Source organism: Bos indicus, chromosome 25 (genome assembly GCF_029378745.1).
Source record: "Bos indicus isolate NIAB-ARS_2022 breed Sahiwal x Tharparkar chromosome 25, NIAB-ARS_B.indTharparkar_mat_pri_1.0, whole genome shotgun sequence".
NCBI lineage: Eukaryota > Metazoa > Chordata > Mammalia > Artiodactyla > Bovidae > Bos > Bos indicus.
In genome coordinates, this window is record NC_091784.1 from 25,206,178 (window position 1) to 25,222,424 (window position 16,247).

The window sequence follows — 16,247 nt, forward strand, 5'->3', positions numbered from 1 at the left end:
TGGTTGGATCTCCTTGCAGTCCAAGGGACTCTCAAGAGTCTTCTCTAAAACCACAGTTAAAAACATCAATTCTTGGGCACTCAGCTTTCTTTATAGTCCAACTCTCACATCCATACATGACTACTAGAAAAACCATAGCCTTGATTAGATGGACCTTTGTTGGCAAAGTAACATCTCTGCTTTTTAATAAGCTACACAGAGGTCAATAATTTGTCCACAGTTTCAGTTAAGTAGGAGAAGAAGAGAGATCCTTGCCCACTTCTGCCAGACTCTTTCTCCCACACCACCTGGCAGCTCAGGTTCCTCACTGAGCTCCTGATTTAATGTGGGATGAGATGTATATAAGTATATATATAGATGTATATAAGATGTGATGTATATAAGTATAATGTACTTACAATGGGTTATCATAGATATATGCTAATGAACCAGAGGTAGCCTCCAAGAAAGAATAATTAAATCTATCATTGTTGATCAGAAAGAGTTTCACTAAAGAGTTAACCCTGGAAAGAGGAATTTTCCAAATACAGAAAGTATGAAAGGGCATTTCAGAAAAACAGAATATAATGTGCAAAATCCCAGAAGTAAGGAACAATAGAACATACACAGAAATGCCCAGAAATGTGCTGAGGAGGGCACAGAAGAGGCAGGGGATTAGGCTGGGGCTCAGGAGACAGACAACCAAAACAGACCTTCACCATCAAGAGTGATCTGGGCTCGGTGTTATAAGTCAGTCGACCTCAATCCTGGCTGCACATCAGGACTGCCTGGGCTTTAGTTTTATGTTGTATGGTTTGTCTTGTTAAATATGAACCACAATTCAATTGGATTAGAATCTCTGCAGGTGGGGCTCGGGTAATTCTAAGGTGCTGCCAAGTTTGAAAACTACTATTATAAGAGAAATTAACATACTGTCAAATGTAGAATAAAATTCACACCCTTTATAAGAAGCAGAAGGGGAGCTTCAGCATGGGATCAGTGATACGATCCCTCTTGGGGCTATGTGAAAGTGTATTGTGGGGGAGGCATATAACCACAAGTCAGAGGATCAGAGGAGATGAATTTGTGCTGGCTGCTATATCATAGGGGGAGGTTGCCTGGAACTGTGGTCTCCAAACTTTGCTGTATGTTAGAATAATCAGGGAGCCTTGGGAATGCCTATGACTGGGTATCACCCCCAGGCAATTAAATCAAATTCTCTAATGGAACCCAGACATCCCCCACTCTGGGTGAGCTGACTGTGTAGGCAAGTTTGAGAACCAGTGCTTTAGAAACTTGTAGACCAGCAGCATCAGTACAGCCTGAGTGCTTGTTGGAAATGCTGAGTCTCAGGCCCCACCCAGAGCTACTGAATCAGAATCTGTACTGTGACAAGATTCCACAGTGACTCATATGCACATTACAAGTCAAGACATGCTATTCTAGAGATATTTTAAAATATTAACAAGATTAGGTAGCTAAGCTTCACAAAATGATTGTGTGGCTTCTCAGGTGGCTCAGTAGTAAAGAATCTGCCTGCCAATATAGGAAATGCAGGAGACTCAGATTCGATACCTGGGTAGGGAGTATCCTGCAGAGGAGGAAATGGCAACTCACTCCAGTATTCTTTCCTGGAGAATCCCATGGACAGAGAAGCCTGGAGGGATACAGTCCATGGAGTTGCAAAGAGTCAGACACGACGGAGCACTCACAAATGATTCTGTATTTTAGGTATAGAATAGTATGTTAAATTCTCTTTAATCTGCAACTGTATGTTGGAATTGGTCACTTGCAGTCTGTGTTGCTTGATTGTTTACCTGCATGTCTTGACTTGTAATGTGCATATGAATCACTGTGGAATGCTGTATATGACTGGTTATATATATATTTTGTATTGTCTGTGTTTGTCTGATGCTGTGTAGGTCATGCCTGTCTATGTGTAGGAGCATATATGAGGTAGGCTGTTCTGTGTGTGTATGTGTTCAAGGGATTCTAACTGTGTGTGTGGAGCGGGGGGCGCGGGGTGGGGGTGCGTGTGTTCATGTTTGCCTTCAGAGTTTCTCTAGGTGGCGCCACTATATAGGCCAGCAATCCCCAACCTTTTTGGCACCAAGGCCCAGTTTTGTGGAAGACAAATTTTCCATAGACATGGTGGGGGGGATGATTTCAGGATGATTCAAGTGCATTATGTTTATTGTGCACTTTATTCCTATTGTTATTCCATCAGTTCCACCTCAGAGAATCAGGCATTAGATCCCGAAGACTGGGGACTCCAGCGATAGGCATTGTGGATGTGCTGATTCTGGATGGGGCTGTAAAATAAGTTGAACAGGCACACAGAGTATTGTAGCACCCACAGGTCATGGGATAATCAAAACTGTCCCTCTACACCCATTTCCAGATGCTTCCTGGAGGGTTGAGGATCACTGCATATGATAGAGTAGACTGGATATTTGTACGCAAATTCTCTCTAAGTGACTCTGTAGCAGAGTAAATCTTTGTGTGGAGCGTGTATTGGTGCGAGATAGCAATGACCTGTGTCTATGGAAAGAGCTCTTTGTGCCTGTGTGTGTGTGCATGCATGCACACATCCATCATTACATGTGCCTGTTCCTTTGTAGTCCTGAGCTTGGCCCAGATTATGGATAACAGACACACCGTGGGGTCATTTGGGCTCACACAAGTGCTCTCACCCTAGAGACCAGTGGCCACATGAAGCCAACCTCACAGGACCAGTCACACATCTGACAAACCTCACACAAAGTCATACAAATACACACACCACAGGTATCCTCCCCGTCCTTTTCCATGCACATCATATCAGACACAGCCAGGTACCAGCACACAGAGCGCTGCGTGCATTCACACCTGGATACTCAGACCCAGCCAGGGGAGCGTTTTGGAAGAGACCCCCAGAGGAACATGAACTTCAAGCAGATTCTACATAACAAGCCTCAAAGGGAAGCGTGGGTCTTGTTGTGCTGTGAGTGACCTTGAAAACATTGCTTCTAATCCTCTGTTTGGAAAACAGAAAGGGCTTTCGCTGAAGGATAGGACAAAGGGAGGTGTCAAGTAGCAGAGACTGGTGAGTGTCTACCCGAGAGAGGGAACCCCTGGATCCAGACATGAAACCTACCTTCCTTTCTCTCCCTGTGCCCAGCCTGCTCCCTTGACACACTCCAATTAATTCAGTCTTATTTTGTGTCACTTCTCATGTCTAAAAGTGTATCTCGGGAAGCCCAGATGAATCTTGCCCGTTCCTTATGGCTCTCTCCTGCACTAACAGCTCTGTTCTCTGAAGATGAGAATGCTATGAGCGCATTTCTTGATTTTTCTTTCACAAGAGGTTAAAATACCCAATTATCGTTACATTGACTATCCACCACTGGAAGAACAGATGTTCCAAAACAAGAAACAATCTCCCTATTTTTTATATTGAGTTTCAAAATAGCATGTCCCCAGCTGGATTGAAAGTTAAATAGATGTTGTTCACACACAAATATTCAGATTCATTCAAAAACCCAGACAAAGAAGCACACATAGACACTCTCAGAAACACTGCCTCTCAGTCCCTCCAACATGGGGTACAACCATAGACCCCATATACACAGGTAGGGCTCAGAGGCTTGTATTAATACATTGTAACAATGGCGTATAGAAACATACATCATCAGACCCAGGCACACATCTGCTGTGGACACGTCCATTTCCTGGGCCACTGAGGCTTTCACTTGAAGAATGGGAGGTCATAGAAAACCTACAGAATGGCCAGTCCACCGGTGAGAGTGGACGAGCATCATCTCCACGGTGACAGGTAATTTGGGTGTTTAAGAAAGTCAAACTTGAGTCCCAGTGGCAAAGAAGTAGAACCTATCAGAAGAGGGGGTTGCAACAAAGAGAGTAGGTTTTAAAACTTTTTTTTTTCCCTCTACCCTTTAAACAATTGTTTGTGAGCCTATCTGACTGAGGGGGCATGTTTTTTTCTTCCACAGTCTTTGTCTTAGCAATTGCTGATATTAATTTGTGGATACAATGAGAGCAAAGAGATACTTGGCCGTGGCAGTAAGTGCCTGGCTCTTGCTGGAAAAGCCTATCAGAGTCATTTTTTCCTGCTGAAAGCTGAGGGGCTGTGGTCAGCGCTGACTTCATTATACTTTCTCTTGGTTGGTTATTTATCAGAGAAAGGTCTGGCAGGACTGAACTGGGTAAATGCAGGAGAGAGGAGAGGGATATATCTTGGTAGAGAGACAGAGAAGAGGAGAGAGAAACACAAAATTATCATCCCTTCCCTTTTCCAAATGCCCCATAGGGAGTTGAGAACTAGGGAAGAGACAGAGCTTTGTAAGGAAAAAAAAAAAAAAAACAGAGGAAAAGAGAGTGGGGAAGAGACAATATGAGAGATGGAAAAGAGTCAGAGGGACAGAGAAAGTGAGAGAAAAGTCTCTGTGTATGAGAATTGCTTATGAGACAAACATAAGATGTTTGTGAAAAAGATCACAATATGAGACAGAGTGGAGATGGAGTTGGGTGTGTGTGTTGGGGGGAATGTTTGTGTGTGTGTGTGTGTGTGTGTGTGTGTTTATAGGCACATGTGCCCTTGCACAGGCAAGTCAGCCTTAGACTATAAGAGAGAGTAGGGAAAGAAGGGCAGGGAAAAATGCAAAAAAGAGCATGTACAAGTGAAGAGCGAAGACTAGAAATTCTGTGTGTTGGTACGAATGTGTCCATGAACATGAGACAGAGGGAGAGAGGCAGAGGTTTTCGATGATATTGTTTGAGCACTTGTATTCAGTCCTTCCTGAATCTAATATATTCTTGAATATGTCAATTATATGAATCAGTTGAATCCCTTTTTATTTGGGTTGGGTCCTGTTGTTGTTGAAGCTAGTTTGAACTGGCTTTTCTATCACTTCCATATAAAATGGTCCTGCTTAACATATGCCATGTTCTATTACAGAGCCACGCTTCTGCATAAGTTGTCATTGTTGTTTTTAACCTAGAATGTCTTTCCTGCCTTCTCTAATGGATGCATTGTTTTTTCATCTTTTAAGTGACAGTTCAAATGTCACCTCTTCAGTCAACCTTTCTTAGAATCTCCCAGAAAGTTACTTCCTCCTCCCTGTCCACCAGCCTCTTCAGCAAACCACTGATCCCAACTGGTACTAAATCTCCCACGCTGGATTGAGGCCAGAGTTATTCTCGTTTGCTTCTCTCACTCCATGAAACTAGTGCAATGTTTGCGGCATCATGAATCCAAATGCTTTCTTCTCCACTGCCTACTCCTCTTCCTGCTCCTCTCCTTCCTCCTCCTCCTTCTTCTTCTGAATGATTTTTACCTGAAGCACAGTGTCTAGATAAGAGTTACTGGAAAAAGAGGTAGCTTAAGAACATATTCACAACATCTGGCCATCACAGAGGATAGCCTAGCAGGCTGATGGGGAGCCTGGTTCACCTAAGTAAACACACTAATTATGAGACAGGCTGGGCCTGGGACCCCTTGCTGAAAGTGCTGCAATGGTTGCAACTGGACAAACGTCTCCTTTGGTAACACAATATGAAGAAACTGTAAGGGACTAAAGATAACTGCATGCATGAGCAGTTGGGGTAAATTATGGGCAAAAAGATACAAAAAGGCTAAGAAAAACCCAACTGCCACATCTGAAAAGACAGGAGAAAAAAACTGGGTATTGGGAGCAAAAGCAGGGTACTCTGCATGCCCTCTGCAGTCAACACCACAAAGCCACCTCTGCCTAAACCAGCCTGACCCCTGGGCACACCCTTACCCTCATCCCATATAAGGAACCAGCTCTCCCCACCTTGGGGAGTGAGCTAGGGAGACTGTTATTTGCTTTTGCCCCCTCCTGCAAGGGCAGGAGCCCTAGTAAAGCCTTGCCTGAATTTCTTGCCTGGCCTCTTGTTAATTTCTATTGATTGAGGAAGGCCAAGAACCTCAGTTAGGATCAATTAGAAGCTATATGACTCAGAAATCAGGGTCTCTGAGAACTTATGAGAAACAAAGAGAGTCTACAGGAAATTGTAACTTAAAATTTTCTGAAGCCCAATCAGCACACTTTAATCCCAATGCTGGTCTCGTGAGGAGCTGAGCCTTCAAAGCTGAGTCCTCCAGTTCCTGTGTCATTTTCTAGGACAGCAGTAATCAGACAGATCCTATCAGGGTCATTCTCGCAGAACTTCTTGCTCTAATAATAGTTCCTATTACTTGATTTTGGATTCAGATTTTGTTCTTCAGCCCCTGTGGTTTTTAGGATGTGTAATCCATCAAGATCTTGGACTTGATCTTTCCTCCTCTTTTCTTGGTCTGTGTCCAACTTGACCTACATCCCTGCAGGCTTAGAATGGGAAGTAAAACAAGAAAGTTACTGTCCTCAATAGCCATTGTCTACTTTGTCCATACCTTCTAGGGTAGATTTCAGAAATGAGTTAAAAAGTGTTTATGGATTCCTCTGTTAATGGACATCGTTGCTTCCATCTTTGCATGTGAAAGTCTCTCAGTCGTGCCCGACTCTGCAACTCCATGGACTGTAGCCTGCCAGGCTCCTCTGTCCATGGTATCTCCAGGCCAGAATTACTAGAGTGGGTAGCCGTTCCCTTCTCCAGGGAATCTTCCCAACCCAGGGATCGAACCCAGGTCTGACACACTGCAGGCAGATTCTTTACCATCTGAGCCACAAGGGAAGCCCTAGTGCTGCAGTGAACACTGAGGTGCATGTAATTGTTCAGATCTTGTTTTCTCTAGGTATATGCCCAGGAGTGGAATTTTGGGATCATATGGTAGCTCTCTTTTTAGGTTTTGTTTTTGTTTTTTGTGTTTTTTTGCAATTTATTTTTTAATTGGAAGAAAATAACTTTACGATGTTGTGTTGGTTTCTGCCATACAACAATGCAGTTCAGCCATAATTATACATATATGTCGCATCCCTCCCTCTCCTCCCCACACCCCATCCCTCTAGGTCATCACAGAACATGACATTGAGCTCCCTGTGTTATATAGCACCTTCTCACCAACTATCTGTTTCACACATGGTAGTGTGTATATTTGATGATACTCTCTCCATCCATCCCACTCTCTCTTTCCCTCACTGTGTCCACAAGTTCATTCTCTACATCTGTGTCTCCATTCCTTCCCCATGAATAGGTTCATCAATATCATTTTTCTAGATGCCATATATATGTGTTAATATATGATATTTGTTTTTCTCTTTCTGACTTACTTCATTCTATATAACAAACTCAATATTCAACCACCTCATTACAACTGACTCAAATTCATGCTTTTTCTTGGCTGAGTAATATTCCATTGTATATCTGTACCACATCTTCTTTATCCAGTTATCAGTTGATGGACATCTAGGTTGCCTTCATGTCCTAGCTATTGCAAATAGTGCTGTATTTTTAGTTTTTTAAGGAACCTCCATACTGTTCTCCATAGTGACTGCACCATTTCATTTCCACCAATAGTGTAGGACCTAAAGATGTTATACTAAGTGAAGTAAGTAGGACAGAGAAAGACAAATATCATATGATATCTCTTATAGGTGGAATCTACAAAAAAAGAGGTACAAATGAACTTATCTATAAAACTGAAACATTTCTATATGTAGAAAACAACCTTATCGGTATCAAAGGGTTAGGTGAAGGAAGGATAGATTGTGAGACTGGAATTGAAATATATACATCCACCAGGCTCCTCTGTCCATGGAATTCTCCAGGCAAGAATACTGGAATGGGTTGCCATTACCTTCTTCAGGGAATCTTCCTGACCTAGGGATCAAACCTGGGTCTCCTACATTGCAGGCAGATTCTTTACTGTCTGAGCCATCAGAGAAAAACCCTGAAATATATACACTGCTGCTGCTGCTTCTAAGTCACTTCAGTCGTGTCCAACTCTGTTCGACCCCAGAGACGGCAGCCCACCAGGCTCCCCCGTCCCTGGGATTCTCCAGGCAAGAACACTGGAGTGGGTTGCCATTTCCTTCTCCAATGCATGAAAGTGAAAAGTGAAGGTGAAGTCGCTCAGTGGTGTCTGACTCTTAGAGACCCCATGGGGTGCAGCCTACCAGGCTCCTCCATCCATGGGGTTTTCCAGGCAAGAGTACTGGAGTGGGTTGCCATTGCCTTCTCCGAATATATACACTACTATATTAAAATAGATAGCTAATAAGGACCTACTGTATAACACAGGGAATTCTACTCAATACTCTGTAATGACCTGTACAGGGAGAGAAGCTTAAGAAAGAGAGAGTGTGTGTATAACTGATTCACTTTGCTGTACAGAAGAAGCTAACACAATATTGTAAATCAACTTTACTATAATCAAAAATGTTTTAAAGTTGTTACAGAGTCAACATAAGGAAAAGTGCCCATCTGCCTTGGTGGCCACTTAAGGACCACATATGAGTCGAAGTTGAAAGGGAGACTCACTACATGAGTGATTAAAGAGAAAACCAATAATTGTAGAGAAATTGTCAGCATGGGAGGCTGAGATGCTTCAATCTCAGCAGCTCCTTTTTCTGCAAATCTTGATCTGTTTTGGTTTCTATCATGATTCCATAAGCCCCACCCTCCCTGAGCAATCTTGCCATTAAACGCAACACTTTTATTAGCAGTATTGAAGTGGCTCTGCTCTTTTAAACCAAGAGAACAGGACTGAAACTGCCAACAAGGAGAGCTTTGTTTAGATATTACTCTTCTGTTGGGAAGATAATGGTAGTTACGGCAATGGGACAGGTGGGAAGAGGCTAAACCCAGAGCCCAGTAAGGACTTACATAATTTTGCAGAATAAGATCTGGAGGAGACAGTTCATTTGCAAAGGCCAACTCTGGATTTTCTTCCAGATTTGTGACGCGTTGTGTCCCAAGGGTCCAAGAGTCTCCATCATCCCCTGAAATAGTGACAAGACCCAGTAGTGACAGAGCAGAGAGGAGGCAGACAGCCAAGAAACAGCTGAGTGTGCTGGGTGTGCTCAGGCGCTTGGTCCTGGCTGACACTCTGCGACCCCACAGGCTGCAGCCCGCCAGGCTCCTTTGCCCATGGGACTCTCCAGCCAAGGATACTGGAATGGGTTGCCATTTCCTTCTCCAGGGGATCTTCCCAAACAATGGATCAAACTCACGTCTCCTGCATCTCTTGCATCAGCAGGTGGATTGTTTACCACTACAGCACATGGGAAGCCCCAAGTAGCTAGTTAAAAGCCTATTAAAATCTTCTCATGGCATTTTTCTAATCCTGAAGTGGGGATAGTGAGTAGGAGATAGTTTAAGGCAAGAGATATTTAATTATCTTGATGGTGAAATTCACTGTTGAAGGGAGAACTGGACAGTGAGGCAGAGACCAAGGCAGAAAAAATGAATCTTATAATCTGAGCTAAAATGGATGAAATTAGGGACAGTGTAGGACTAACATGACTGGTCTGTTATTAGCAGGCAGCTGGGTTGCCTGGGGCCAAAGTTGTTCATAAAGGATATTATGGAAGCAGCGCAAAAGGTTCCCTGAGTCACCCAATTCTAGAGTCCAGTTGGGTAAACTTAATGTTGAGACTCATCCATTCAGAGGTCTCTGGCTCTTGTTTCAAAGACTAGGACAAAAATGAGCTTAGAGTGAAGAAAAGGGGAGTTGAGACACACTCTGGCTGACCAAGAAGGTTTTGAAAAGCTATTAATATAAGCAGGAGAAAGACAGCTCTATGTGTCTCAGCAAGCCTTGCCCTTTCTGGAAGATTCTAACAATTCTATAAGAGCTTCAGCTTTTTGTAATTAAAGCACCAACTATCAGAGCAAGAGTGCAGTCAGACATGCCCATCTGTGGCCAGGACCTGCCCTTTCCCATCTGGAAAACAGTGTTTCTGAGCCCAGAATGCATTTGGATGGATTAGTTTAACTTGCTAAACCTTGGTTCATGAGATTGTGCATTTGAATTTTATAATATGGTAAATTAATTTCTTAAGTTATTAGGAGAGGGAAATTCAATAGGATTAATTCTCCTGGTTCAAAAATAATCAGAGGTCACCATGGCAACGCACATCAATGGAGCAATACAAGTACACAATGAATGAAACATTTTCCTATGTTTGGCTGTTTATGCAAGGCCTCTCTCCTCTCTGCCCTGACGGCATTTGCATGGGTGCCTGAATCCCCCAGGGTTTCATAACTAATGAGTGTGGGTGGGGCGGTCATATCCAAGAGCCACAGAGATAGAAGTTGAAAGTCTCGCTTGGAAACACAGCTTCATCTGGCTTACGTCCTCATCTCCAGGGGATTAGAGGGTAAGGCTTGGAGAAAATACCAGCTATTTCTCAAAATTCACGAGAAGGCTATGGAAATGAAACCAGCAATGGCACAGCTTCAGATCATTTCCTGGATGCCAAATGCAACTCTTTGCAAATTGGAGAAACACAGGCTCAGAACTTGCGTAGAGGGATTTCAAGGTTGAGGGCTCCTGACTGGCTGATATGAGAAGACCAAGGGACACTGATCCCCTTTCTGGCCTGGACTGAGTTGGCACAGGAGAGGGTTTCTTTGGATCCTAAATTCTATTTTCATGAAAGGCAGTATGGCTGAGTGATTGAAAGCTTCTCCTCAAGAGTTAGCCAGTCTGGGTCCAGATAGTAGCTCCACCACTTCTAACCTTGGATAATTTGTGTCTCTGATGCTTGTTCTAATCACCTGTAAAATTGGGGTGTATGTGTGTGTTATCTGTGTAAAGTAGGGTAATATGTGTTCAGCTGATAAGGTGGTTGTGCATATTCTATTAAATAATAAATGCAAAACACTTAGCATGGTGTCAGACACATGGTAAGCAGTTTTTCTCCTTCAAACAGGAGTGTAAACTAAAGGGATTTCTCCCACTCTGGATCCAAACAAGAAGTATGATTGAGAAGAAACAGCTGGCCAATGCAAGTACAGCTCATACCTTCTACTCCATGTATAATTTACATATGGACTTCCCTGGTGGCTCAGTGGTAATGAATCCACTTGCAATGCAGGAAACTTGCAGGAGATGCAGGTTGGACCCCTGAGTTGGGAAGATCCTCTGGAGAAGGAAATGGCAACCTACTCCAGTATTCTTGCCTGGAAAATCCAATGGCCAGAGGAGCCAGTGGGCTACAGTTTGTGGGGTTGCAAAAGAGTCGGACATTAATGAGCAACTAAACAACAAAAGAATTGTAGTACTATTAGGAGATATGGTTTAGGTGTTATTCACACCTCAGAAACCTGGATTCCATATTTATGCATTAATATACATTATTTGTTTTTCTCTTTCTGACTTACTTCACTCTTTATAATAGACTCTATGTTCAGCCACCTCACTACAGTGGGCTTGAATTAATTCTTTTTTATGGCTGAGTAATATTCCATTGCATATACATACCACAACTTCTTTATCCATTCTTCTACGGATACACATCTAGGTTGATTCAATGTCCTGGCTATTGTAAATAATGCTGCTATGAACATTGTTGTACAGTGGAAACCAGCACAACATTGTAAAGCAATTATTCTCCAATTAAAAAAAAGAACCTGAAGAGTCTTTGCACCCCCGAACACACTCTGAATCATTAGAGTGATGCTTTGACAAGGCAAACTGCCACAGACACAGACAGACTGAGCTCAGAATGAGAAAGGGGGTCTTCCCCTGCCCTTGTCCCTTGCCCCATCTGAGCTGGCATCTTATTCTCATTCTGTGACTAGTCCTCCATAAAGATTTGGAGCATGTGAACAAAAAGTGGTGAGGCAACTAGAATCAATATGAAGAGCAATAGAAGGTCCTGAATTATATCTATCAATCAAGCAGTCATTCAATCAACAATCAACCAATGAGTTTGACTTGGCATATTTATTATGGCTCAAAGAATTGTCATGGAGAAACTGTAACACATAAGGGGAGGGGGACTTTAGAATCCCCCCCGCCTTTACTTGCTTGCCTCTACACACCTTCTTCTTGCTCTATCAGTTCAGTTCAGTTAAGTCCATACCCCTGCTCAAATCAGTAGAAGTTGGTATTCTGATCTATCTGTGGTTGCTTGTAAGCGGACTCATTGAGTCATAATAGGTACTGCCTGTACATAATACTCTTCTTTTTCCCATTCCTTTCTGCTGCTGCTGCTGCTAAGTCGCTCCAGTCGTGTCCGACTCTGTGCGACCCCAGAGACGGAAGCCCACCAGGCTCCCCCATCTTTGGGATTCCTCAGGCAAGAACACTGGAGTGGGTTGCCATTTCCTTCTCCAATGCATGAAAGTGAAAAGTGAAAGGGAAGTCGCTCAGTCGTGTCCCATGGACACAGCGACCCCATGGACTGCAGCCTACCAGGCTCCTCCATCCATAGGATTTTCCAGGCAAGAGTGCTGGAGTGGGGTTCCATTGCCTTCTCCATTCCCATTCCTTAGGTATTACATAAATTAAGATCAAGGGTCCCATTGACACCCTGTAATTCTCTCTTTCTGACTCAATATCAATGAATGGGCAAGTAGAATTAGGGCTGCTTCAGTGACCTGGCCATGTCTTTCATACAGAAGCTGTGTATGAAACATACTTGTGTATGTTCTCAAGGAACATACTTGAGTCCCTGCAAGTGCCTTTCACTGCTGCTGCTGCTGCTGAGTCACTTCAGTCGTGTCCGACTCTGTGCGACCCCATAGATGGCAGCCCACCAGGCTCCTCTGTCCCTGGGATTCTCCAGGCAAGAATACTGGGTTCCCATTTTCTTTTCCAAGGCATGCATGCATGTTAAGTCACTTCAGTCGTGTCTGACTCTGTGATCCCATAGATAGCAGCCCACCAGGCTCTGCTGTCCACAGGATTCTCTGGGCAAGAATACTGGAATGGGTTACCATTTCCTTCTCCAAGCCTTTCACTAGCCGAACTCAACTGGAAGAGAGTCTGGGTGATGCAGTGTGTAGGTTCAGCCTCTTGAGATTATCAGATGTAGCTTGGAGAGCTGAAGAATGGTTGGGAAGGACAGTTACAGAACAAACAGCAGAGAGTCTTACTAGAGACCATTGTCTTATTATTTAGATTTAGGGAAAGAAGGGTATGATGGTTAATTTGGTGTGTCAACTTGACTAAGGGATACACACATAGCTGGCAACATTATTTCTGGAGTGTCTGTGAGGGTGTTTCCAGAAAAGATCAGCATTTGAATCAGTAGATGAGAAAAGGTCAGCATTCTCAGTATAGATGGGCAACATTCAATCCGTTAAAACCCTACGGAACAAAAAGGCAGAGGAAGGGTGAATTTGCTCTTTGTTTGAGCTGGAACATCCATCTTCTCCTGACTTTGGACATTAGAGCTCCTAGTTCTTAAGATTTCTGACTCAGACTGAGGCTTACACCATCAATGCCCTAATTCTGGGACTCAGACTCAATTACACCACTGGCTTTCTTGGTTCTCCAGTTTGCAGACTGTGGGACTTAGCCTTCATAACCATATGAGCCAATTCCTAAAATAATTAATCTCCTATTAGTTCTGTTGAGAGTCCTTTGGACTGAAAAAAGATCAAACCAGTCAATCCTAGAGGAAATCAACCCTGAATATTCACTGAAAGGACTGATGCTGAAGCTGAAACTCCAGTACTTTGACCACCTGATGCGAAGAGCTGACTCATTAGAAAAGACCTTGATATTGCGAAAGATTGAAGGCAAGAGGAGAAGGGGATGACAGAGGATGAGATGGTTGGATGGCATCACTGAGTCAATGGACATGAGTTTGAGCAAGCTCTGGGAAATGGTGAAGGACAGGGAAGCTTGGCATGCTGCAGTCCATAGGGTCGCAAAGAGACGGACGTGACTGAGTGACTCAACAACAACAATATTGATTCTGTTCCTCTGGAGAACCTTGACTAATACAAAAGGACATGGTGTTGGGTTTGGAGAATCAAGGTCTTTATTAGGCTTTAAGTATCAGCTGAGAGGTCCAACTAAGACCTCTTTCAATAGAGCTCTGAATTAGGGGGGCAGGCCCTTGTGCAGATATTAAAAAATGCTGTTTTGATCACATTTATGCATCACTTCCTTAGTGATTTAATGGAGAAACTAGAGGGAATAACATGTTTATGTTTGAGCACCCTGAGTCCCTGATCATAAGCCATCATTAAACCTAGTTGTGTGTGTGTTAGTTGCTTCAGCCATGTCTGATTCATTGAGACCCTATGGCCTGTAGCCCACCAGGCTCCTCTGTCCATGGGATTTCTCAGAAAGAATACTGGAGTGTGTTGCCAGTTCAATGTCAACATAGTGGTTAGCCAGCCTGCTAGCTCTTTGGTAAGAGAGTGGGTTTTCCACTTACCAGTGGGTGATCCTGGAGAAGTCAACCTCTCAATAACTTACTTAACCTCTTTGAGCCTTACTTTCCTCATTTACAGAGTGGCAGTCTTCATTGCGCCAACCTCATATTGCTGCCATGAGAATCCAAATGAGGTAATGCGGGCAATATCTTAGGACAGTGCCTGATACAGTTGGTGCTTGGTAAACGGTGGGATGAGGTGGAAGAGGAGGAGGAGAAATAGGAGTAGGAATAAAAGAGAGAGCGAGAGAATCAGGCTGCTTAATTACATGTGGACCAAGGGATCGAGGCAAGACCAGTGGATTCAAGTTACAAAATGACAAGATTTGGTTTAACGTAAGGAGTTGGCTGCCAGTTCCTACCAGCTGTCTAGAAATGGGAAAGTAATGAGCTCCTTGTCACTGACGCTCATTTCAGTGGTAGCAGAGAGCTTCTTTGTTACAGGTGTGATGGTGGCACTTTCTGTACTGAATGGGAAACGAATTAAGGTAAGTTCTCAGTTCAGTTCTCCTGACATTTTTCCCATGAAGCTTGGAGCACCAGATTGAGACAAAACCTTTCCATAGGATGTTATGTCTTCCAGGGAAGGCCATTCTCTGAAGAGCCTAAATATTTTGGTTCTAGGGGGAAAAATAGTAAAAACTTGCTTCTCACAGGGCATTTCCCTGGAGGGCTTCAAAGAAGCAGCAGTCACTGTGAGTGACACTGTAGGCAGAGGCTGAGGAACTGGGAGAAAAGACAATGACAGCTCTTCAAGACACTGGGACTCTGAGAGCTCTGAAAGTGAAGGGGTGGAGAGAGACTCATTGGATTTGACACATGGAGCACTTTCTCACCCGTGTGTGTTGGTGAGGTTCCCTCCCACGGACAACCTCTTGCGAGGCTTTCTGACTTATGTTTGGAATAATTTGCAAGCTTTTCTTAACATTACTTAGGAAAGGGGCTCAGTGGACATCGTGTAAGCCACCTTCTCACCCAGGAAGCAGCCTAGACAGGGGTGGGAAGGAATTTATGATAATCACCCAGCTAATAGGCAGAAATTTGGAGGGGAAATAACAAAGGCTGGATGGCAGCTCAGTTCCATTCATGTAAAATAATCTAACATTTATTAAAGGGCTGCAAACACAAATAAAGAGACCAACGAAGCAACAAAAAGCCTCATAGTATAGTGATGAAAAGCAGAAGTGAGGAGATCAAAACATCTGGGTTCCAATCCCTGCTAACTGTGTGACCTTTGGCAAATCTCTGCTGCTGCTGCTGCTGCTAAGTTGCTTCAGTCATGTCCGACTCTGTGCAACCCCATAGACTGCAGCCTACCAGGCTCCACCGCCCCTGGGATTCTCCAGTCAAGAACACTGGAGCGGGTTGCCATTTCCTTCTCCAATGCATGAAAGTGAAAAGTGAAAGTGAAGTTGCTCAGTCGTGTCCGACTCTTTGACTCTTCTCGACCCCATGGACTGCAGCCTACCAGGCTCCTCCGTCCATGGGATTTTCCAGGCAAGAGTACTGGAGTGGGTTGCCATTGCCTTCTCCGTGGCAAATCTCTAAACCACCTCAATTTCCTCCTCTGGCAAGTGAGTGTAATAATAGCAACCCTTTCATGGGGTTGTTAAGGTAATTATATGAGTTAATATTTGCAGAACTCATAGAATAGTGCTTAGCACATAGTAAGTGCTGCATACGTGTTTTTTAAGTAAGTGCAAAAGATAAAGGATGAAGAGAGTCAGAAGAATATAATACAGGGAACCTGCAATGAATCTTTGGTGAAGTGAGACAAACAACCACTCAATAATGCTAAATTTCTCAAGGTTTTAAAATAAAGTGGAAACCCAGATATTTTTTCTGGGACTTAGTTTCTTTATCCAACAAACGGGTTTGTTGACTGTTGTATCTCAGCCTAGAATGAAGTTTATGGCAGGTTTGCAGTGAAATGAGTCAAGAAGCAGGACCCCCAGGACACGTCTCTTG